A 25,703-nucleotide genomic window follows, 5' to 3' on the forward strand; every position below is an offset into this window, starting at 1 on the left:
TCTCTCTCTCTCTCTCTCTCTCTCTCTCTCTCTCTCTCTCTCTCTCTTCATATATATATATATACATATTATATGTATTATGTGTAAAATGTATGTCTGTATACATATATTACATACACACACAATGCCACTCCTTGCTTTTCTTCTTCTTTTTCTCTCCCACTCTCTCTTTCCTCCCCACTAGTGAGGAGAGGGAAAGAGAGAGTGGGAGAGAAAAAGAAGAAAAGCAAGGAGTGGTCACTTTTCCCCTCTATTTCCTTTCTTTCTCTGGTCCCAATATTCTCTTTCAATCACTCTCTCCCCACCTTCACTTTTCAAAGTCATCTCTGAGTAGAAAAAAAAAATAACACTTTAAAATATACATATATATATATATATATATATAATTGATCTCATTCTCTGCCTTCTATCCCACAAATAGCTGGATAAATTATTTTTACATTTTAAAGTTAAAATCTTCCACCTGGCTAATTTTTAAACTAAACTGTATTTCTGATCCTAGAAACTCTATTTTCTTACCATAGAAATCCTTTAGAGTTATAATGTTATGAGTAAAAAAATGAGACTTCAGTGTACCACGAGTGAAATCCTGTTCTTGATGAGCTCAAAACTTTTCCTTATTTCATTTGAATACAGCTCATCATGAATTACTGTTAATGCTGAGGGGCTCACACCAAGCATGCTATCTGCCTCATATGATTGCACCCAGAAGTGAACCTATAATGACCAAGCTCTGTGTGGCTGGGCTCAGTGAATGCCTGGGCATTGCTGCATTACAATCTTATTCTGATCCTCATCCCAGCTTGCGTTTAAGGAGGAGGCAGAGGTCACTGCAGACTGTGATAGCTTCATTGGGAAGCCAAGTTTAGCCAGGGACAGAGTAAGTGAAAGACAAATCAGTCAACTCATAAAACAGCAGGTTGGCAAAAAGAGAGCAAATAAAAACAGAAGGAAAGGTTGGGATAGAAGAGGATAAGAGGATTTTAAATTTTATTTCCATTTATTTCCCTTTCTTAATGCAAGCCAGAACAAACATATGGCTAGTTACACCATGTAGATACTAATTTAACCAATTGAAAGTAAAAAGTTAAGAGGCAATAAAGAATTAAATTTATCATCTTTTAGGGGGAAACAAAAATGGGGTAGCAAGATTCTCCTTAATTGAATTTACTATTTACTGAGGGTTAACTAGAAAATCCTTCTTGGCCTCAACTCCTGTTGCTGAAAAATCTTTTAAAAATTGATTGGCCCAAAGTACATAGATTTCTTTTGATTATTTATCTTTATTTACTATAAGGATTGTTTTTATGTTTTATTGGAGGGGCTGGAAAGGAAGAAAACTATTGATAGTATAGTAAAAAAAAAAGGAAAGGAAAGAAACAAAAGGGGAAAAAGCAGAGTTATTGAAGAATTTTTTTAATACATAGAAGGAAGTTTGGAAAAATAACAGACAAGCAAGAAAAGGTTAAAAGTAATATGGTAATTTTATTTTATTTTTTAAAAAGGCAAGTTGGTAACAGAAATTTACAGTATTGCATATAAAAAGTTTAAGGTAGAAAAATAAAACAAAATGAACTAATCAATCTTTCTGCTTTGCCAAGTACAGTCTAGTGAGTGTATGGATTCTTGGATGACATTATATGTTGTCATGCCTCAGCAGCTCATTCCAACAATTCTTATCATATGGTGCCATATATGTCAAGGTCTAGAAATTTGGCTAAATATACCAATCTCTGGGCATATGCTGGAAACCATGTTTCTTTTTTAATCTAAGCCCCTACCAGGAGTTTATTTTCCCATGATCTTCCTCTCTGAATATATAGCCATAATATTAAATCTTTCCATAAGTGGGGTTGGAATTAATCTAGCTTTATTTCCTTTATTCAATGCATGTTTACTCCCTGAAAGGAAAGTGGGCATTGAAAGGCAAGACATTTTTTTATTTTTTCATACTAAAAAAATTCTGTATGCGTGGTCTAAAAAAACCTTGAAGATGAAAAGGAAGACAGAGTTCATCTACCCCAATTTCATACTCTATGCAGAAATCCTTTCTTTTATAACGTCTTAAGGTGACTACCTTGTTCTTTGCTTGAATATTTCTAGTGAAAACCACTCACATTCCTAATAGTTTGTCATTCACAAATTAAATAAACATGGTTTCTGTCTTTATCCAATTCATTTTTTTAAAGAATGAAACCATGGCTAACTCTTTGTACCTCAGGAGACCTTTTTCTAGTCTGAGACCACCAATCAGCATTCGGTGTATCATGCATTAATCTACCTGATTTTATAACGATCAAGTTCTTTCCTCTTTTTTCCCCACAAAGGGCATAATCAACAATTTCATCAACTGGCCAAATGAAATCAGGAGCTGCTGTGCTGGTACCATTTCTCTTATATTCCAGCCTAGCAATCATATCAAGAAATGAAATGTTTCATTTGGTAAATCTTATTTGTAGTAAATCTACATTAGCTCCTAGTGATCACTGAACAAACGTATGTTGAATAATTACTTAGAATATTTCATTCATAATTGATATTCAGCTCACAGGTTTATGGGTTCAGGGTACACCTTTCCCCTTTGATGAAGACTGGACCATTTGACCTTCTTCACAGTTTTAGCACCCACTCTACAATTTCTCAAGAATTGCCTAAATCAAATCTACAATGAGAGTTATAAGCTATTTTTGTACTCTGGGACATATAATTCATCATGACTTAGAAACTTGAACCCATTGAAAAGAGCTAAGCAGGGGCAGCTGGGTGGCACAGTGAATAGAGCACCAGCACCTGAGTTCAAATCCGACCTCAGACACTTAACACTGATTAGGTGTGTGACTTTGGGCAGGTCACTTAAACCCAATTGCCCTGTTTTCACCCTTCAAAAAAGATCAAAAAATAAAAGGAAACAGCTAAGCTTTCTCTTCCTTCATTAAAACCCTAACCCCTAATAGGGGAGTTGATGCTCCTGAGGGGAGTTGATGCTCCTTGTCTTAACAAGTCAGGAGCTAGTTAGGAGAGCACTTAACCATATTTCATGAGTTCAAGTCACCAGACCCTGTTAAACTATATCTTAGGGTAATGAAATAACTAGTATGTACAACTGTTGAACTGCTATCAGTGATATCTGAAGGATAGTGGAGAATCAAAGAAATACCTTATGATTAGAGAACGACAGATATCTGATTTTTTTTAAAAGATAGGGGGTAGTCTGCAAACTGTAGGACAGTGAGCTTGACAAATTTATTTCTGGCAGAATCCATGAATATAGAAAAAGAATGGTTAGTGGACATAGAGAAAAGGAAACATTGATCAGAAAGAGCCAACATGGCTTCAAGAACAGCGTAACTAGATCTTGTAAATGAAGAGAATGATGCAGATATAGTTTACCTAGATTCATTAAGACATTTGACAAATTCTCATGCTATTGTGCACAAAAATAAAGATAGGAATGAGACAAGTATACTGTTAGGATCTTCAAAACCAGTTGAACGGCCAGAAATCAAAGGGGAGACATCAATAGTTTGATATCAGCACGGAAGAATATTTCTATTGGAAGACCCCCAACAGTCTGTACTTGGTCCTCTAATATTTGGTATTTCATTCAATGATTTGACTAAAAGCACACATGACATGTTTATATAATTTGCAAATTAAAAAAAAAAAGGTTAAGGGGACTAGCTAAAGTGTCAGATGACGGAGTCAATTTCCAAAAAGATCTTGATATTTGTCCATGAAATTTGCCAGGGAAAAATATAAAATCTTACATTTGATCCCAATCTTGACTACACTTGAACAAGATGAGGTAGATTTTTTTAGACAGAAGTTAATCTGCTCTCTCTGAAATCAAATCTGCTAGTTCGTTTAGTACCCTAGGATGAAGCTCATCTAGGAACTTGAACTCATTAAGTACAAATGGGAGATCTCTTACTATCTCTTCTCACTTATTTTGGATATCATGAAAAATAGGAGAAATTTTATAAGTTTACAAGTTCAAGGTGAGTCAATAGTATAATATAGCTGGTTAAGAAAAAGTTAATCTGACATTGTTGTATGAAAAAATGAACAGTAAGAGATGATAAGGGAGGTAGGTGGTTCAATAGATAGAGTACCAGGTCTGGAGTCAGGAAGACTCCTTTTCCTGAGTTCAAATCTGACCTCAGATACTTATTATCTGTGTGACCCTGGGTAAGTCACTTAACCCTGTTTGCCTCAGTATCCTTATCTGTAAAATGAGCTGAAGAAGGAAATGGTGAAGTATTCCAGTGTCTTTGCCAAGAAAACCCAAAAAGGGGTCAAAAACAGATAGGACTGAAAAACTACCAAACAACAATAATAAACCCATTAGATTCTGCCCTAGTCAGACCACATCTGGAGGACTCTATTCAGATGTGGGACTAGGAAAGACATTGATGTATTAGCAAGCACCCTAGTACACCCAGGATGGCCTGCTAGCACAGGTTCTTTAATCTGCTATTCTAAAGAAAAGACAACCTTAAAGGGGTCAACAATCTTACTTTAATTATGGATTAGTAGAAAATACAAGCAGAGAAATTTGCACAGAGATTAAACAGACAGGGCTCCTCATGTCTGAAAAAGGTAATACAACTACCTATATAATATACACCAGATTGGGAGAGCACAAACCTCTGAGTAGTCGGGATGGAGGTGAGAAGCTCTTAACAAATGGCTACTCAGAGTCCCATCCAGGGAAACAAAAGGTCTTTCTCATAAGTAAGCCCCCAAAGTAAAATACCAACCTCTCAGTATATATAGTTTTCAACTAATAAGCTCAGAGGCAGAAAGTATCACAACCCACATGGCTCAGTGCCTAATTAGCTCAGTATCAAAAGGTGCAAAAGCCTTCCCACAAGCAAGCCTCCCCCTAAGCAAGCTCCTCCTTAGGAAAATTCCTCCCCCAGTGGGTTCTGTGTAACTCAGGATGTATCACAGCTGTGAAAGCAGCAAGACAACTGTGATTGAAATACAAGTGTACCTTTAGACCTTCTTTCTGTTACTTTCTCCAGTCTCTATATCTTGCTTGCATATAGTGGCTTATATATTGCTTCTACCTTTAGATTGTGAGTTCCCTGAGGGCAGGAGCTGTTTTCATCTTTTTGTTTTTTATAATTCCAAATTTAGTGCAGTTGCTGGCACATAGTATGGAAAAAGGGAAGCATTTACTATGTTCCAGGCACTGTTAAGTACTTTACAGATAACCTTATGGTTTTTCCTTGATTCTCACAACAACCTTGTGACATAGATGATATTATAATCCCCATTGTGTAGTCGAAGCAGACAAGACATTCTGCAACTTGTCCAGGGTCACATAGCTAATAAGTATCTGAAGCAAGATTTGAACCCAGCTCTTCGTGACTCTAGGCCCATCATTTTATTCACTCTGCTACCTAGCTGCTTCCATGGGCTTAATTAATGCTTGTGGAAAACTACCAAGTCATTGAGAGATTGTGACCTGCCTCTGTGGGAGGAGTGCCCAAACTAGCTAAATCATAAATCCTTGAAAAGCTGAATTGTTTTATGTATATCAGGATGTCCTGGTTGATATACAACTAACAGTCATTGAAAACTTATAAACTATCCCCTGCTTACGCTCTGTGTAATGCATGGTACAACTAAGAAGCCTTATAAATGGCTAAAAGCATAATCATCATTACTGTTATTTTTATTTCCTAGATTAATCTGGCCTTTAAACATTAAAAAGAACCTTAATTTTCAGAGTCATCATTACCATAAATTCTAGTTTATACCATCTCATTGTATCTAAGTATCAAAATTACATATGAACATTTTCATCTTAAAAGAAAGTCTGCTTGTACCTACCCACAAAAAGATAATGCTAATTAGACATTCTTATCATCTATTTTTGAATATGAATAGTGAGAGTAAAGTAAAAATTCTGCCTAGATTCAAGTAATCATGTAGACAAACAGAATTTAATTAGGATGTAACAAACAGCAGATTTCTGCTTCATCATCATCATCATCATCATCACCATCATCATTGTTAAATATTTATTGAGCATCCAAAGTGTACACAACAGTATCATAAGCACAATCAGTGCAGTTATGAGGACACGCCATTTGGCTCACTCAAACTGAATACAAATGACCTTATTGTTAAATGATCCTAAAACATTTAATAGGTTTGGCAAACAAGAGAAAAACTTAGGTCACAGTGAATCTGCAAAAGTGAGAGCGTAAATGATAATGCGTGTTGAGTGCTTTGTAAACCCTTAAAGCACCATATAAATGTGAATTATTTTTGTTGTTATTATTACCATCATTATCAACATCATCTAAGTTTTCCAAAAAAATCAATAAATCTGAAGACTCCATTCCAGCCACAGCATAATCAAATGGGAGGTGGGGAGCAAGGCCAGGGAGGGAAAATCTGTAATTGTATAAGAACTTTCAAGGAAGAATTCTTACCAATGCTGATCTGCACCTGTTCTGCAACTCGTGGGGGAGAGCAGGGAGTGATGCTGAGAGGTTAAGTTATTTACCCAACGTCTTACAGTCAGTACATATCAGAGAATGGACTTGTGATGATAAAACTTTTCAGTGCCCCCAAGCAAGTTGCAGAACAGGTTCTGGCCATATTCAATTAGAATGAAGAGTACATGTAAAATAAAGGCACTAAACCAGATGACCTCCAAGAGATCTTTTAAGTCTAAATCTATAATTTAGATATATTCTATAAGCCTTCAATATAAACATCTATAATTTAATAGGTAGTCTTAAAGGGTTGACCCAGGCGCAGAGATACAAGCAACTTGCTCAGGGTCACAACCTCAGAAGTAAGATTTGAATCCAATCTTTTTGGTTTTTTTCTAGATCTGAAGGGTTTGTCTTATGATTTGACTTTTGGAAAACAAGATTTTCTAATTATATAATTATGTTTCTTTTTTACATTTTATTTATTTTGCTCTGAACTTAAGAAATAAAACAAGCATTTCCATAACATAGTAGAATAGAAAAAAGATGATTGTGCATGAAACTGCACATCTATTATGTACAACTTGCTAATCTTTTAAAATATATAATAGTTATATAACTTTCTTTTTTCCTTCCCTTCACCACCCTAAAGACAGCTACCATTAAGCATAAATATGTTATGTATTTATATATATATGTATATATATATATATACACACACACACATAAATATACATATGTGTTTGTATGTGTAAAACCATTCTATACCTACTTCTATTTATTAGTTCTTTCTCTGGATGCAGATAGTATTTCCTTCATATGTCCTTTGAAGTTAATTTGGGTATTTATAATAGTCTTGACAATTCTTCTTCACATCAAATTCTACCAATCTATCTACTACACCATGCCCTCTCTGGTAGTATTTATCAGTTTGAAAACAAATATTTTGCAGAAGTGTTTTGTAGAAAGCATTAAGAAACTAGAGCAAACTCCTAAATATATCCATTAATTCTTTCTCAAAAATGATGAAAAATGTCCATGGAGAGATTTGAAGATTTGTCCTATATCTTTTCCATATTTAATGTCATCTAACAGGCTATGAAATTCTGCAAGGAGCCACAATTCTTTGAAGTATTCAAACTTCTTCTTACTGCATTAAATGATCTACTTGTTACTGGGAAATCTTACAGTCACTATAAGCCTATGAGATTTGTTTATACTTTAAAAGTTAAATTTTTATAGTTGCAACGTTTGTACGTTTACAACTCAAAAAAAAAGTTGAAAAATGCAATTTGAGTAAACTGTCACCATGGGGTGGTGGAATCTCAGTACATATTTTAAATTCCAATATAGGTTTTGCCAAAGATTCAGATAGATATTTTCTCTGAAGTCCTCGAAGATTTGCAGTCCTGAATTTTCCATACCATAGGACAGTAAAATTAGCACTCAGAGGGATCTCAGTGGGTCTCTAATCCAAATCTTATGTTTCAGGAAACTGAGACCCAGAGTGATACTACAAGTGATCTACAAAAAGTGACACATGGGAGTGGCTAGGTGGCACAGTAAATAGAGCACCAGCCCAGGAGTCAGGAGGACCTCAGTTCAAATCCAGCCTCAGACACTCAACACTTACTAGCCGTGTGACCTTGGGCAAGTCACTTAACCCCAATTGCCCTGCATTTCCTCCCTCCAAAAAGGAAAAAGGCAACAACAACAAAAAAAAGTGACACAGCTAACCAGTAGTAGAGTTAGGTGTAGAGCTCACATTTTCTCATTCCTCATCTGGTTCTCTTTCCTTCTCAAAGAAATGGAGTTGGAAGACTGATGTAGTCTTGATAAAGAAATTGATAGGTTGGGGGTGGCTGTGTGCACAATGAGTAGAGCAACAGCCCAGGAGTCAGGAGGACCTCAGTTCAAACCCAGCCTCAGACACTCAACACTTACTAGCCATGTGACCTTGGGCAAGTCACTTAACCCCAATTGCCCTGCCCTTCCCCCTCCAAAAATGGAAATTAAAAAAGAAGTTGATAGGGAAACTAGGTGTTGTAATGAATAAAATGTGGGGCCTGGAGTCAGAAAGACTCATCTTCTTGAGTTAAAATTGGGCCTCAGATACTAGCAATGGGATCCTGGGCAAGTCATATGACTGTGTTTGCCTAAGTTCTCTTATCTCTAAAATGAGCTGGAAAAGGAAATGACTAACCACTCCAGTATCTTTGCCAGGAAAAACCTAAATAGGGTCATGAAGAGTTAGACACAACTGAAAACGAACAGCAATAAAGAAGTTGAAAGAGTTGTTTCTAGACTTTCTTATCTCCCCCCTCATATTTTTTTCTGTATTATAGAAGATACAGCCTCTTTGTGAGGCTGAAAGGTGGAATAGATGCCAGATTCAGTTACAAGGGAGCATCTGGTAGAAAAGAAATGGATTTGGCAGCAGACCTGGTGTGACTGGTTCCTCAAGAAAACCCTTCACTCCCCTTCTCCCCCTTGTAACACTTTTAGTCAACCACCTTCTTGGGAGATGCTGAACTAGAGACTAACAATTCCATCCCAACAGGCAACTGCCCTGAATACTTAGAAAATCCATGTAACTTTTCCTGACCATCACCAGACAAGGTGATTGTCTCCCTCCTCAAAATTTCTATAACTGAGTTTCATGGAATTTAGTCTTCTCTCCTGAATGTAATTGTAATGTTCTTGAGGGCAGGAACTTAATCACCTATTTCTGTAGTCCTCTGAGACCACATTTAATAAAGGCTTTTTTGTCATACCTCCTCTAACCCTTGTCTTTTCTCAAATACCATTTGAGCTAATGCCACAATATTGTGCCCTAAAAAAATAACATGTTTTCCAGTGCTTAATGACATGGTAGCTCTGCTTAAGCACGAACATGATAGAGACAAGCTATTCCCCTAAAATGGTCTATGAGAAGTCTTATTATTGTGGACAGGAAGGTTATTTAGTCACCATGTTCCCTCTGACCCTCTCTGGCCTTCTCATGATGTCATACTTTGGATCATAAAAATCCAAAACTTTGTCTCAGGGAGAACTACCTGCTTACCTGGCTTTTTCCAACCTAGCCCTTATCAGTGTTTTGTTTTGTCTTGTTTTTTCATGGTGAGATATAGCCCTGTGAGATTTGTTTATCCAAAATATAATTGCTTATTGAAATGGCTAACCTTGAACAAAATTAGCCAAACTTTAGTTTCAATGAAGCCATTTCAAAGTATCTTGCAAAGAACTAAATATTTAAGGTACGATTAATTACCTTGATAACAAATGCTAAGCTTCTCCTTAATTTCCTTTTTTTTCTTCAACTAACTTTAAATTTTAAAGTTTAGTCGAAAGCCATGTCTGTCAACAAGAAAAAAAATTAAATATGGTAGTGCTACAATTAGAATCACACAAGACCTAGCAATGGTGACACTAAAAGACTGCAGGTCTTGGAACACTATATATTGAAGAGCAAAGGAACTGGGGCTCTGGCTGAAAATATCACACCCAGCAAAGGTAAGCATGATCCTGAGTGAAAAAAAAAATGATGTTTAATGAATTGTCAGACTTTCAGGACTTTGTTAAAAAAAAAAAAACAACTGAACTTAATAGAAGATTTGACATACAAGAGCCAAGAGAAATATAAGGTACATACCAAAGACTAATTACAGGAGACTCAATAAGGTTGAGAATGTATGTACTATGTAAAATGTTAACACATATGTCTAAGATTGTTATCAGTAATTGGGTAGTTCATAAGAAAGACTGGGGTAGCCTTGAGTATGATATGACTTTAAAAATTAAAACCATTTAGGAACAGCAAAAAATATGAGGTACAAGAGGAAGAATCAACACAGAGGAATTAGATGGGACAGGAGGCTACTTTCATGGGGAATGGGTTCAATAGGGAACAATACATATATATGTGTGTATATAAATATGTATAGTGTGTGTGTATGTATATATATATATATATATAAGCATAAAAGTCTTCTAAATTCATAAAAAAATGCTAAGGGCATGGGGGGAGAAGGGAAGGATCCTTTGAGGGAAGGATGAGGGATGAGTTAAAAGGGGAGTATAGAGAGAGTTTAGATTAATGAGAATGGGAGGACAAGGATGGAGTGTTGGAGAGGGGCTAAGTTAAGTAAAAGGAAGGCAAGATAGGGGGTAGAAGTAAAGTAGAGGAGTTAGGAGGGATAGGAAATAAGAGGTGCACAAATATAAATCAGAAGTAGAATTTGTTAGGGAAAGTATATGTCTATATATGCATGTATGTATGTGTATATAAGCATATATATGTATATATATATACATATCTATATCCATATATAAAAATATCCAAACTTAATTATAGCCTGGGGCAGGGGAGGGGAGGAAGGGGGAAAAAAAGAACAAAGTAAAAAGTGCACAGCAGAAAACAAAAGAAAACTAACAAAGAGGCAAAGACAGCTCTCAACACAATATGGAGTATTTATTACATAAGCTTTCTTGAAATGGACATTTATTACTATATATTTTGAATCCTCTCATACATTCTTCTATGCACATGACATGCTTTTTTTCCTTTTCTTATGTATTTAAGTTTCAATATTTAAGTTCATAATGTTTCTTTTTCTTTTCTTATTGTGTATTTAAGTTCCATTGGTTTTTTTAATTAAAATAATTTAAAAAAAACTTTTTTCCCTTTTTTTGAGACTGGGTCTGCCTATCTCACCAGGCCACTTGAAGACCTGATTCCAATAGTTATTAGCATAAAAGTTTTAACGTGCTGCATTTCCCAACTTAGGCTGGTTTGCCTAAGGACACTTGATGGGCCTCTTCCCCAAAGGGCTCTCCACATTGGTATTAGACTTAATAAAGACATTTGATTAGTTTTAGTCCTACTACAGGCCCAAACTCCCAGACTCAAGCAATCCACCGTCCTCAGCTTCACTGGCAGCAGGGGCTCTTAGCGTGTGCCACCAGACCCAGCCAAAATCCTTCTCAGGGGTTCTTCCTCACCCTTCAGCTTAACTCAGCATTATTATACCATAGACTTCCTACTTCTCAAAAACCAGTTGTACCATTTCTATATAAATTATAGAACTAATTAGAGACCCTATTTTGCTCTTTTTGCTTTCCTGAAAAAGAATAGACCATCCTGTCCATGAGGTCTTCTTGGCAAAGATCCTACAGTGGTTTGTCATTTTCTTCTCCCTTTCTCTACACAGAGTAAAATGCAAAAATCAAGAAAAACAGTAGATGTATAATACCACCAAGGGCATTAAAAGTCTTTGTTTTAATGTATGATTTGTTTGTTTTTTCCTTTTCCCTTTCAGAAGAAGTTAACTTTCAATTTCATTCTTTTTAATTCACTGTTTTTTTTCCTTCTATCTGTTCTAAAGCCAAGCATTAGAATCAGAGAATGTTGGTTCCTACAGGGATCTTGGAGATAACTAGGCCAACCACTTTATTTTATAGATGAGGAAAATGAGCCCAAGAGAAAGGAAGAGACTTGCCCAAGGTCATACAACTAGTTAATTGCAGAACCAGGACTAGAACTAAGATCTCTTCATTTATAATCTACTTTTCCCATCATATCTCATTATTTTGTTTAAAATAACTTACATGTAATATTTAATTATATTTTAGGCCTGCATAATTAATTACCATAACAGTTCCTAAGGAATGACTTGAAATGATTCCTTCCACAGCAAAACTTTCTTGGTGAAATTGATAGTACCCTTTTACACAGAACAATGGACAACATTTAAACAAAATTTTTGGACACAGCTTTAGACTCGGTTCATTCACTATAGGGTCAGCAAGGATAATTTGGTTCTTTAGAATTCTCAATAATTGCCTCCAAGAGTGTGATAAATCCATGGAGGGTTCTGCAAGAGGAAAATACAGCTGGTTTTCAGCTATAAAAAGTCACTGTTTTTAATAAAAAAGGCTTTTTCAATAGCCTGTAATAATAATTTATATTATCTAGTACTTTAAAGTTTGCAAAGAATTTCACAAATATTATCTTCTTTGAACCTCACAACAAACTTATGAGATAGATTGTTACAGGTATTAGCATTCCCATCTTACATGTGTGGAAACTGAGACTCAGAAAGGTATAGTTACTTGCTATATAGCTAATGTGTCAAAGGCAGAATTTGAACCAAGGTCTTCCTGTCTCCAAATCCAGCACCACATTAAAGCATCCTACTTTTCTATTTACTTATTAGAATATTGCACAAAATTAAATATCAGGGATTCTGTTATTATGGGAGTTTAAGTCACTCCCTGTTGGTAAATGAAGGAGCCCAGAAGAGCACATTGACTCCTTCAGTCAATTGACTGAATGTCACATAGACAACATTTTTGTTCATTATCACAACAGTCAGTAAAGGCAGCCATAGATATTCACAGAGAGATAGAGTCAGAGCCAGTTCTAAGAACAGAGTTCAAGTCTAGTCTCTGACACACACTATCTAACTGGGAAAATCACTTAAGTTTCCCATGATCTAGTCAGTTTTATAAGATTATAAATTACAGAGGAGGTGGCCACATACATGGTTACAAGTAGTTCCCTTTCTCAGGAGTTCCTTCACAGGTTCATTCTCTGTCCCTACCCTTATTTCTGTAATGACTAGGAGTGACAAAAACTGAGGAGAATTGGACTCATTTGTTTCTCCATTTAGAAAGATAATCCATGTGTATGCTATAGTCAAAAGTTCAAATAGGAAGAAACCATAGCCTGTGCAGGGTGAGGTTCTTACCAGAATCAACAGATATGCCCTCCAAATATTTCACCAAAAATTTCATTCACACCAGTACAGAACAAGGGGGAGGTTTCTTGTCAAACACATAAGGATAGCATGTGGCAGCCTAGATTTTTAAAAAACATTCCATGCACTTGCTTATAATTCTCCCCAGACTATAATTTACAATGGTTGTTTTAGCCTTCCATGGGAATTACAGAGGTTCAATTCTATTGCAAAAATATTTATCTCTGCAGAGTATATAACTAAATGAAGGCAAATCTTATGCATGCTAAACTCCTGAATGTATGCTAAAATTTCAAGGCAGCTGTGGGTGAGGAATGAACAAAAAAGAGGGAAACTGGCTAATGCAGAGTTCCATCTTCAAAATCACAGAGAGAAAAGCATAGCTTAAAGTAAGAAGGCAAAATTGGGATTTGTCATGGGTGGAAGTCATTTTGCTGGACAGTGGGTCATAGGTAATGGAACCACCCTTTTAATTAATTTATTTTTTATTGACTTTGCTTTTTTGGAGGTGGAAGGAAGGGCAATTGGGATTAAGTGACTTGCCCAAGGTCACACAGCTAGTTAGTGCTAAATGTCTGAAGTCAGATTTGAACTCAGGTCCTCCTGACTCCAGGCCCAGTGCTCTATTCACTGTGGAACCACCTTTACAAAATCCATTGAATGGACAGACATCCATTCCTTTGTTTATTCCTTTGGATAAACACTTTCATTAACAGGTAACCTCTTATTACCTGAAGTAAACATTGGGCCTAGTTTTTCTCTCTAGAGCCACACGTGAGAGCACTTCAAATATCTGAAAGCTAAGCATCCCAACCTGGTCTTCTCTCCTTCTATTTAAATATATTGAGTTCTTTTAACCACTCCTCCTCATTCTCTAGACATGCTCTAGTTTCTTAATGTTCCTCTTAAAATGTGATGAAAAAGATTATTGGTTCTGGAAAATAGATAATAAAATATACCACTCTCCTCTCAGCAGAGTGTTGAAGGGAGTAGGGTGCAGAATATGGCATTCACTATTGGATACAGTCACTGTATTGTTCATATTTGCTTAGCTATTTATTTTGTTAGTAAAGGCAACCTATTTTCAGAGTAGAGGGATTCAAGGTGATATATCCAAAAAAGATATAAGAACAAGAGATATCAATAGAATTTGAGGGATGTTTTTTTAACAGGCTTTAACATCATACTCTAAATGTGGTCTCTTGAACAGTAATAGCATATGAATAACAATAGCTAACATTTATATTACATTTTAAGGTTTGCAAAGCAGAGTACATGTTAACTCAATAGTCCTAACAACAACCTTGTGAAATAAGTGTAATTATTACTGTCCCCATTTTACAAATAGGGAAACTGAGAGTGAGAGAGGTCAAGAGACTTGCTCAGGGTCACACAGCTGAATTCAGATCTTTCTACATCCAGTTCCAGCATTCTAACCACTCTTCAACCTGACAACAGGATGTGTAAGAGAAGCTACTTGTAATCATCCTAAAACTATCGCTAAACCAATGAAGAGTGCAGGAAAGAAAGACCCTACCTAACTAGGGCAAATTCTTGTCTGAGACAAGTACATCATGCCCAAAAAGACATTAGCAAACAGATGGTTGATTATTTACTTCTCCCTGCCCACACTTTGAAAACCAGCTTCAAAGCAAACCCCCTTAAGAAGTAGCTCAAGCACCACCTTCTAGTTGGAGGCTTTCTTTAATGCCTTCAACTGTTAGTGTCCTTTCCTCCACTGCATTTATTCTATTTATCTGGTATAATACTAACTATGGGACCCTGGAGAAGACATTTAATGACTCAGTGGTGTAGATAACTCCCTAAGAAGACTAAGTTGCAGAGAAGTCATATAGAAATTCCCCTATCTCAGTGAAATCATGTCTTTCTCTCTATCTCTGTCTCTGTCTCTCTGTCTCTCTCTGTCTCTCTGTCTCTCTCCCTGTCTCTCTGTCTCTGTCTCTATCTCTCTCTGTCTGTCTCTGTCTGTCTCTCTGTTTCTGTCTCTCTCTGTCTCTCTCTCTGTCTCTCTGTCTCTGTTTCTCTCTCTGTCTTTCTGTCTCTGTTTCTCTCTCTCTCTCTCAAAGTCTTATTCAGTACAAAATTGTGTAAAACAAATGATTGGTGCAAAAGGACATATTTAAAAGTATTCAAACATGTCAAAAAGTTCTAAAGCATATTCTATATCAACAAACTTAGTTAATTTACTTTATTCCAGTTAATGGTAATTTTCACATACATATCTGTAAGCAATATATTATATACATGATTATATGCACATTAAGTCAATAAGCATTCATGGAGCACTGATTTTCTAGGCACTGTGCTAAGCACTTGGGGTTACAAAGAAAGGCTAAAACAGTAAATGAATATATTATATGTGCTCAGATACATAATACATATTACATACTTATATGTATACATGTGTGTATATACATACATATATAAATACATATGCATACACATATACATATCTTACAAATAATTTCTAGCTTCTATTTCAACCCCTTCTATTTTAGATCTTTGAAGAAACCTTAATATTGACCCAACTAGATACCAATCTGGCCTAGTCTTTTGGTTCATTGGTTGCTCAAATTTTATACAGACTATTCCTGTTCCCTCAGGGAGACTTTCTTTTCTTGCCTTGATAATTGCCCACATTACTATTACCTGTAGATTAGGTACCATATGAGAAACTGAAAGTAAAAAAACAATGTTTCTTTTCAGAATAGACCATAAATTCAGATTTCTCAGTAATTCACACATTTCCCACCCAATTATTCAGAGAAGAATATGCTGTATATTATTTTAATCTTAAAAAATATAAAACAAAAGTCCTGAGGAAATTACATTGGGGAAAGGAGGAGAGAGGAGGAGTTCAACAGTTTACCTTGAGGGAAATTATGAAAAAGAGTTTAGTAAAGTGGAAATAATATTGTACTATAAAACAAGAGACCTGGGTTCTTCTCTCAGGCATCAGGTTAAGGTGTTGTGTGATCTTGGGCAATGTATTCAGAGACTCTGGGCTTCTGATCCCTCATCTGTATAGTTGTCGGGAAGGGGGGGCCATGCTGACCTTGAAAATTCTAGCTATCTTGGCAGGGGCCTAGATGGCGTCCAGCTGTTACCCTCATTTCCTCAAGTTCTGTGAGGAATGGCCTTTGGACAAGACCAAGGAACCAAGACTTGGGAGCTTATCTGCAGCAGCAGGTGGCTCAGGCCCTTCTGGAGGGAGAGAACCCCCAGATTGCTGAGCCTGAGACCCATGCCCAGATGTACCAGAGCTCACCCAAGAGACACAGCCTTCAGTGGACTGACAGTGGAAGAATGCAGGATTGTACTAGCTGCAGATACCTTTGAAAGAATTTAAGGAACTGAATAAAGGCTTATGGAAAAAAATTCAGGATAAGGTCTCCACCAAGAGTCTGGATGAGAAGACTAAGGAATAGCTTGTGTCTTCGTCCACCCCATGTACATAAGTGTGAAGCCTTGTACATTGCCAAGAGTAAAACTGTCCCTCCTTCAGTCTTTAAAAAAAAAATTCTAGCTATCTCTCAAGCTCCAAGACTCTACGTATATAAATGATATCCAAGAATAAGGATTGGCAAAAATAGAGGTGGAAAAGGTTATTACCAACACAATCTTTCATTCTTTGGCCAATACACACATTTTTGTAAGACAATGGTAGGGTTTTTCCTTGTTTAATAATGTATCAAGGGGCAGACAGCCAGAGATTGACAGTGTGAATGTTTTTAAGTCTTAAACTTATTGTATTAACATAAATTCATTTGTTCTGCTCTGTGATCTCATGCTGTACTTATGGAAATGTGAGGTTTTTGTTACAGAAGCAACTTCTATGAAACATGGTAATTGACCATTTGAATGTACCAAAGTTCAAAATCATGGTTCCCAGAAGATTTAAAATAGCCAAACCCGGTATTATCAAGTGTGAAACATATTTGGCAGCAATAAAATAACAGTTGATTTGCAATTGCTAGAATTACTGCAGTTTTTAGTTATTTAATATGTCTATATATTGATGGACTTCTTTCCAGGCTAGGCCCAGAATGTTGGGGGGAAGGCAGCAAATTGGCAAAGGTAAGTAGGGAGATGAAAACCTTTATTAGGATGTTATATCCAGTTCAGTTTGCGCAAACAGACCTTTTTGACTGACTCTCTCTAATCAATCCATTTTGCTGAAAATCCCCCTGAATATAGCAAATACCCAGACTTCTACAGTACAGTTGAACATTAAAAAGAAAAAAAAGACAAACCTGTTAAGTTTAAGAGGTGACTCAATAATTGTCACAACTATAATGGATTCTGGAGGAAGTTTAGAGAACTTCATTCCCCAGAAATCTTTAAGAAAAAAAATAGACACCCATCTGACAGAAATGGTTTACTTATTTGCCTGCCTAAAGGCAGGAAGCTTGACCAAATGACCCCTTGGTCAGCTCTGTGATTTCTGTGATCAAGATAATGACATGGAAGGCATCTGACATATACACTAAGAATATAGGCCATGGATGATGAAAGCCTAAACTCCACAGGTGCAGTCACCAGGTAGATATACAACCAGGTTATCAATATTAGTGTACAGTTAATATATTAGGAAGTGCCACATGTTACAAAACGGTTCTGATAGACTGCTATACAACAGAGAACTTCCTGCCTTGAAACACTCCAATTAAAGCTACATATTCTCATGAAAATGTATGAACAAGCTGGGATATCTTCAAGAATGGGAACTCCAGGTACAGAAACTCCTTCCACTCACACAATTTGCAACCCATGTATGCTTTGTTTCTCAATCCTAAAGAGTTCCCTATGGCACAAAGAGTTGAAATTACTTTCTCATATTCACAGACAGAATTTGAACTTCAGTCTTCCAAACTCTAAGTCCAACAATCCTCCCATGGTGCCACTCTACTTTTAAATACATGTTCTTAGGGTATTTAAATCCTCACATATGGAATAATAAGCTGTTATATGAAAATAAGAAATGTGGCTCGATTGACAGATACTTGCTTTTTTTCAGACTTGGTAATGATTTTATTCAGAACCTTCCATGTGTCAAAAGGCATGAATTTTTTTTAAATTATATTTATTATATATAAATTATATAAATAATAATATATAAATAAAATATAAATTATATATACACACATATACATATATGTATGTATATGTGTGTGTATGTGTATATACAAGAGCATAATATAAGCCTCCTAAATTAAGGAAGAAATAAAAGACTAAGAGGATGGGGAGGAGGGAAAATATATGGGAGGAATTTTTAGAGGGAAGGATGAGGGAATAGGATGGAGGAATAATAGAAGGGTGTTTAGATGAACAAGAATGGGAGGATAATGGAAGGATCCTTGGGAGGAGAGGGGGTTAAGTAGGGCAAGGTAGTATACAGAAGTAAAGTAGAGGAGTCAAAAAGGATAGGAAATAAGAGATACACACAAACATAAAATAAAAATCAGGAGTAGAATTTATTAGGTAAAAAAGCAGGGGTAGTAATCATGATATCAGACAAAGTTAAAGCTAAAATAAATTTATTTAATCAAAAGAAAAAAAATAGGGAAACTCCACTATAGGTCAGCCATATTAATCAATATTGTTTTAAACTATTTAAAGTAACTAGTCAGTATAAGGTTGAAATATTGTTGTGGTATAGGGAATAACAAGTTGGTAGACTTAGAAAAATATGGAAAGATTCAGATTTATGAAGAAATATGGTATTTACCCTCAAAAAAACAGAAGACAAGTATAGTACAGTCTTACATAGATGCACATGAATGTATATGTCTATATATGAGTATGATACAGATATCTAATTATATGCATGTAAGTATATATATTTGTATATGCATGCATATACATTTTTGTGTTTCTATGTATATACCTATATGTATATATGTTGGTGTGTATGTATAATACACATATATACATGTATGTATGTGTGTTTGTGTGTACATATGTATATATCTGCTTGTGATTTTAGCTGGGGGAGGGGAAAAAAGAAGAAAGTGAAAAGTGCACAGCAAAGAACGAAAGAAAACTTACAAGGAAGTAAAGAAAAGATGAACAGCTCAGAACACAATGTGTACTATTTATTACACAGACTTTCTTGAATTTTGAATCCTTTCTTACATTCTGCCGTGCACAAGGCAATGATCTTTTCTTATTTTATATTTTTTTAATATTTAAGTTTATAATGTTTCATTTTCTTTTTATTTTTTCTTTTTCATTTTCTATGTATTTGTTTTAGTATTTAAGTTCAAAATAAATAGATTTTGAAAGCTTTTTTCTGCATCAAATGATATAAACCCCTAATTTTTGTTACTTTTGTTGCTGATATAGTCAATTTATAGTTTTTCTTATGTTAATCTATCCCTGCATTTCTGATATGAATCCTAATTGATCAAAATGCATAATTTTTGTGATATATGGTTGTAGTCTTCTAGCTAGTATTTTATTTTGTATTTTTGCATCTTTCTTCATTAATAAAATTGGCACATAAAAATAGAAGTGGAGAAAGTATCTAATCATACTTCTCTAAGGCCAAATTTGGTCATTGTCACTTCACAGTATTCAGTTTAGAGTGTTGTATGGTGGTTGTTGTCCTATCCATTCACCTCATTGCAGGCAACACATATATGGTTTTCCTGGTTCTTTTTATTTCATTTTCTATCAGTTCAAATGTTTTCCCATGCTTCTCTATATTTGTCATATTTATCTTTTCTCATAACTAAGTTATATTGCATCATATTTTTATGCCAGTTTTTTAGCCATTTCCCAATCAGCAAGCTAACCTAACCCAAAGTTATTTTTGTCTTTACTCTGTAGACATTTGGCATTTATGTATCTAGCTTTGGTCATTTTCACCCAATAAAATAGAAACCCCTTGAAGAGAAGGGCTTTCATTTTTTTTGCTTTTGAAGTTCCCGGGGGCCTAACCCAATTCTTATTACAATGTAGGTGCTTAATAAATGTTTATTGAATTGAGTTGAAATCCATAAATATCAAACTATACAGCTTTGTGTGGCTAAACTGTAGTAAGGAACAAAATAAACTTAGGTCCTGTAGCAGCAAGCACTCCAGAATCCCCAGAGTGGCTGCCAACACAGGTTCTTAGATCTGCTTTTCTAAAGGAAAGCAACTCAAAATGAGTTAACAAGCTTACTTTAATCAATCAAATATATATCATTTACCTAGTTCAGGGGAAAAAGGTCAGCACCCTAAACTTCAGAGTATACACACAGAAGTTACAAGACAAAGAAATAGATCAAGCAGACAGGCTTCCAAACTGTCCAACCATTACATCCATACCAAATCACAGTTACCAGAGAGGGAAGCATCAACATCTGGGTTTTTCAAAGCCATGGGGCTCTTAACACCTGCCCAGCGTCTCATCTGGTCAAATCACACAACACTTCTCAAAGTGAGCCACAAAGCAAAGCCTCCCATCAGGGCTTATATAGCCTTCTTCTGGCTCAGAGAATGTAACAACCTTCTTGACCCACTGCCCAATCACAAAGCACCAAGGTGTGGGCATTCCTGAAAAACAAGCCTCCCACCATAGGCTCCAAGTGCACTTAACCTAGGGGCAGGGAAGATCTTAAAAATTTACATTCCTATAACAAGTCCTAAGAGGGTGTCAGTGGCCTTGCCTCTGTTACAGTATGCTTTGCTAGTGTTTCATTTTTCAAAGTGATGAATCCACTCCTCTGTTCAGACCACTTCTTTTTGTGACAAACCTGAAAAATCACTTTTTTATTTTAATGGGGACTGCTTTTAACTTTCTTCCAAGACCACTGACTCCATCATGTGCATAAGGAGTGGGCATTGGGGAAGTGATACCTGAAAATGGGATTAGACAAAAAAGGAGTCCTGTGAGGAATATGCCCCCACACAAACGCACACACATGCCCAACAGAGCAAACAAATTATAAACTTCCTGAAGAAAATTTCAGGACACACTTTTGACAAGACTCTAAATTTGGAACTGCCATAGACTGTGAGCCCTTCAATCTGATATAGCTTGAGCAAAAGGTTAATGTTAAAGTCACATTTAAGGAAAAGTTAAAATTACTACTCAGTTTAACAGAATTAAGGAACACACTTTATAGAGAAGGTATTTGATGGTCATATTTAAATGCCTTAAAACTTGATAGATTAGGCGGTGCTTCATCTGACCGTGTTTTGAAATGTGATTTTACTACTCACGATGGTAACTGGCCAAGAGTTGTTCGGCTGGGGATTTTACACTAATACTTGGAGCTGATTCGATGCATTAAATTTCCTGTCAGAGATTTTATGCGATCTATAGTGACTTTGTTTAACTTGTGTCTGAGGTGACCCTTTTGACCCAACGAACTCCAAGTGATAACTTGCTTCATAGATGAAGAGTGCTATTCATTTTCAATGTGTGCCAGCAGAGGAGGAAACACTTAACTATTTCTTGACCTTAGAAGCTATTTGGAAATGGAATCAATATCCATAACAATAATTCTTTTTTAAGAGCAGAGCATAATTCTATACTCAGGTAAGTTGTTCACATTTCTGGTGAGAGATAAGGCAAGGAAACCCCCCAAAGAGCTCATCACAGGATCATCAATTTAAAACTGGAAGAGTCTTTCAATGAGGTCATCTAATCCAATTCCCTCATTTTACAGATGAAGAAACTGAGACTTATAAAGATTAAGTGCCTTATTCAGGGTTACATAGTTAGTATCAAAGCAAGAATTTGAAGGCAGGTCATCCTGGGTCTAAGTCCAACATTCTCTCAACTGTACCACTGTACCATGATGCCTCTGGACAGATTCATGCTAAGTATATAATTGTGTCATAATATCAGTAGAGATTATGCTTATAGATGATTTTAGAAAACAATTTAGCCAAGTCATATTAATTAATTAATCCCCCATTAATTAGTTAATTAATAAATTCCATCATTAATTAATTCTGATGTCTCAACGTTTACTTCATAACCTGGGAAATGTGAACAATTTTAACAAAATATATTAGTAAATCTTGTCCTTGACATCTATGGTCAATGAATAGTTGCATCCTGAGATTAAAAAAATAAAAAGACTTTTTGTTTTCTTCCAGTTCTTATTTGGTGTCCCTCTCAAAACAGACTCAATAACAAGAAGGGCATCTTAGTATTTTGTTGTGGAGCTTTTATCATTTGCTCACAGAAAATGAAACTTGGTACTTACAGAGTCCCATGACTCCTGTCCCAGGAATATCATTGTAATCAGACACTGTTCCACTATGTACTTGCTGTGTTGGGAATAAGTGAAAATGTTTAAGACCACCAAGGTTGAGTCATCCTTCTGTCTAATTATACTTCTTTCACCCATGATGCTTATTATCCACCCTCCCCCCATTTTAAGGTACATCTTTTTTTCCTCATTCCTGGCAATGACAGTCTGAATTTCCAAAGCCTCTGACCAGTGGGCACCCATAGAAAAGAGAATTGGCTTAAGACCATCCATGGAAGCCAGGAGCCCCACTTGCTTACAGAAACAGGGGACAGCTAAAGACAGTGAGAGTAATCTGTCCTCTGCTTCCACAGGGGTTTCTGTGCCTGCTTCTACAGGCATTGCAGTGCAGTAGAAAAAGGACTTCTACTCCTGGCTTAATCATTAACAAGATACATTGTGATTCGGGGATACTCATCCAGTCCTTCTTCCAGGGGTTTTTAACCTGGGACCAATGAACTTGTAGCTTCTATTTTTGTTTTTAATAGTTTGATAACTGTCTTTTGATATAATTGCCTTCTTTTATAATCTTATATATTTTAGGTATTTAAAAATATTATTCTGAGAAGGGGTCTGTAGTCTTCACCAGACTGCCTATCTTTTCTTATCTGTAAAATAAGGGGGTGGCTAGGTGGCGCAGTGAATAGAGCACTGGCCCTGGAGTCAGGAGGACCTGAGTTCAAATCCAGCCTCAGACACTTAACACTTACTAGCCATGTGACCTTGAGCAAGTCACTTAACCCCAAATGACTTGCCTTGCCCACTTCAAAAATAAAAAAAGCAAAATAAAATAAAATAAAGTAAAATAAAAAAGTTGAAATTAATTGCCTCAAATGTCTCCTCCAGCCTTAGCATCTCATATTCTAAGATAAAATGTAATAGATTTAGAGCTAGAAGGGACCTAATCCAAACCCTTCATTTTTAAAACTGGAAAACTGAAAACGCTCATCCAAAGTCACTAAGGTAGTGTGTAGTAAGTAGAAGAAATATCTGGGATTTGAAGCCAGGTCCTCTGATTCTAAGTCATGTTCTTAAGTTTCAGAGTCTTTCACTATCTTTGTGACCTTGGGCAAGTCATTTAACCCTTTTGAGTCTCAGTTTCTAAATAGAGGATTTTTGTGAGAACGAAGACACCAGGTTTTTCTCCTACTTTCTGACCTCTCCTCAGCCTCTTTAAAGAGATCAACACCCAGGGGCGGCCAGGTGGCTCAGTAAGAGCACCGGCCCCAGAGTTGGGATGACCTGGGATCGAAGCCAGGCTCAGATACTTAGCACCACAGCCAGAAATAACTGGCTGTGTATCCTTGAGCAAATTACTTAACCCCAATTGCTTAAAAAAAATCATTGCTGACTTGGGGCAAGTCACAACCCCAATTACCCTCCAAAAAAAAAGCAAAAAAAAAAAAGAGAGAGAGAGAGATCAACACCCATGTTTAGCCCCTTGTGCGTAGGTACACTCCAGGGCTCTGTGCTGAGATCCCTTCATCCAACACAAAAGTAGAGAGAAGGCAACCAAGAAGGAAGGACTGTGACTCATTCACTAGTTGTGTTACATTCATAAGTGAACTTGATGGGGCTAATGCCATGTAGAAACAGCCCTAAGTTTAAGGCTACTTTCCATAAGATCCTGGTGATAGAGGAAAGAGTTGGCTCCCAGGTATTAGAGGGAATGATTTATACTTTTGTTCTTGCAATATCTTCTCAATAAACATTACTTTGTAAAAGTCAATTGATGGGAACTGGTGAAATTATACTGGAGCACTAATTACTAGAAACGTATAGAAAGTAGCCAGGTAATATGTAGATAGAGTGGTAGGCCTGGAGTCAAGAAGACTTCTCTTCCTCAGTTCAATTCTGGCCTCAGACACTTACTGTGTGACCCCTAGCAAGTCACTTAACCCAGTTTGTCTCAGTTTCCTCATCTGTAAAATGATCTGAAGAAGGAAATTGCAAACTACTCCAGCATCTTTGCCAAGAAAACCCCAATTGGGGTCAAAAACAGTGAGACATAACTGAAATGACTCAACAAAAACAACAAAATATGAGGGAGAACACACTAGAAGGTGGCTTCCACAAATGGCATTAAAGAAAACCTTACTGTCCTTTAGAAATTCTCCTAGAACCCCAGTGCAGAACAGTAACTAAACTCTTCTTTGGAGGACTCTACATCAATGTAAGTAGGAATAAAGATTCTCAGAAATTGCAACAGCTACATAATTATAACATTGATGCCTCAAAAAAGTAGCCATAATCTCATACCTAAAGCTTATTTTTTTTAAATGTAGCTTTCTGCATTCTGATTACTACAGGACCTATGAAAATTCCTAAATACTTTTTTACTCATGGACTTGAAACAGAATCATAGGATTATATATCTAGAGATAGAAGGGACTTCAAAACCAATTCCAACCTAATTCCAACCTCCTCATTTTGTAGAAAAAGAAACAAATACTTAAAAGAGTCTAAATGGTTTTCTGAAGGAAACCCTGGGTGGCAAGCATCAGAGACAGGATTTGAACTCAGATTCTTTAACTCCAAAACTGGTGACCTTTTCCACTGTTCCACACTGCCTCCTAGAGAAGGTGATTGTGCAGGGCAAGTTCCTCATGAAAGCTCAGACCATGAGCAGATTTACTCCTTAATGGTTCTCAAGGAATATCTGTGTTTGGGGAGAGGGACAGAGAGAGAGGGGGGTGATAGAGTCCAAGAGACAGACATAAAAAGACAAATATATACACAACGCAGACCCATTTTCAAAATCTCTTTCTAAAAAAATATGTGGTTAGGGCCATGGAGGGCATCAATAAATGACATTTTGCTTTCCACTCTGGATTTGCAACCAATTTTTAATTGCTGCAGTTTTTTGAATGTTTAATCTGTCAACCTCTGAGACCTTTCTTTAGATTGGAGGTTTGTTCTTGATGTTGCTTTGTCTTGTTTTTATGTTCATTTAGAGGCTGCCGTTGTTTAACACAATTTGCCCAGTTAAGTACCCTCAGTTCTCTGTGATCTGAAATCAGAATAGGTAGGTAACTGCCAGAAAAAGCAGTATGGGGAGATGGACATATTTCTTCTTTCCCTTCTTGCATGGGGAATGGAGGGGAGCAGGATGGAAGCAGGAGGAGTCCTGCCAAAAGGAGCATAATTTTTTTTTTCTCAGCATCTTGTCATGGTAAAGAATCCAGCCTCTAAGATTTACAACCTTCTTGTTACAAGGT

The 25,703-nt window shown here is 36.3% G+C and overlaps 1 protein-coding gene and 1 pseudogene across 2 annotated transcripts in view; one reads left to right on the forward strand and one right to left on the reverse strand.

Moving 5' to 3' along the window:
• Positions 1 to 25,703, reverse strand: part of LOC138146920 (cytosolic beta-glucosidase-like) — a 114,915-nt gene that overhangs the window by 52,551 nt on the left and 36,661 nt on the right. The gene's annotated exons all lie outside the window — the stretch shown is intronic.
• LOC138150423 (ubiquinol-cytochrome c reductase complex assembly factor 2 pseudogene) lies at positions 16,324 to 16,767 on the forward strand (annotated as a pseudogene).

Source organism: Petaurus breviceps, unplaced genomic scaffold (assembly GCF_028583685.1).
Source record: "Petaurus breviceps papuanus isolate PSGF00001 unplaced genomic scaffold, PetGlider_PUasm1.0 140, whole genome shotgun sequence".
Classification (NCBI taxonomy): Eukaryota; Metazoa; Chordata; class Mammalia; order Diprotodontia; family Petauridae; genus Petaurus; species Petaurus breviceps.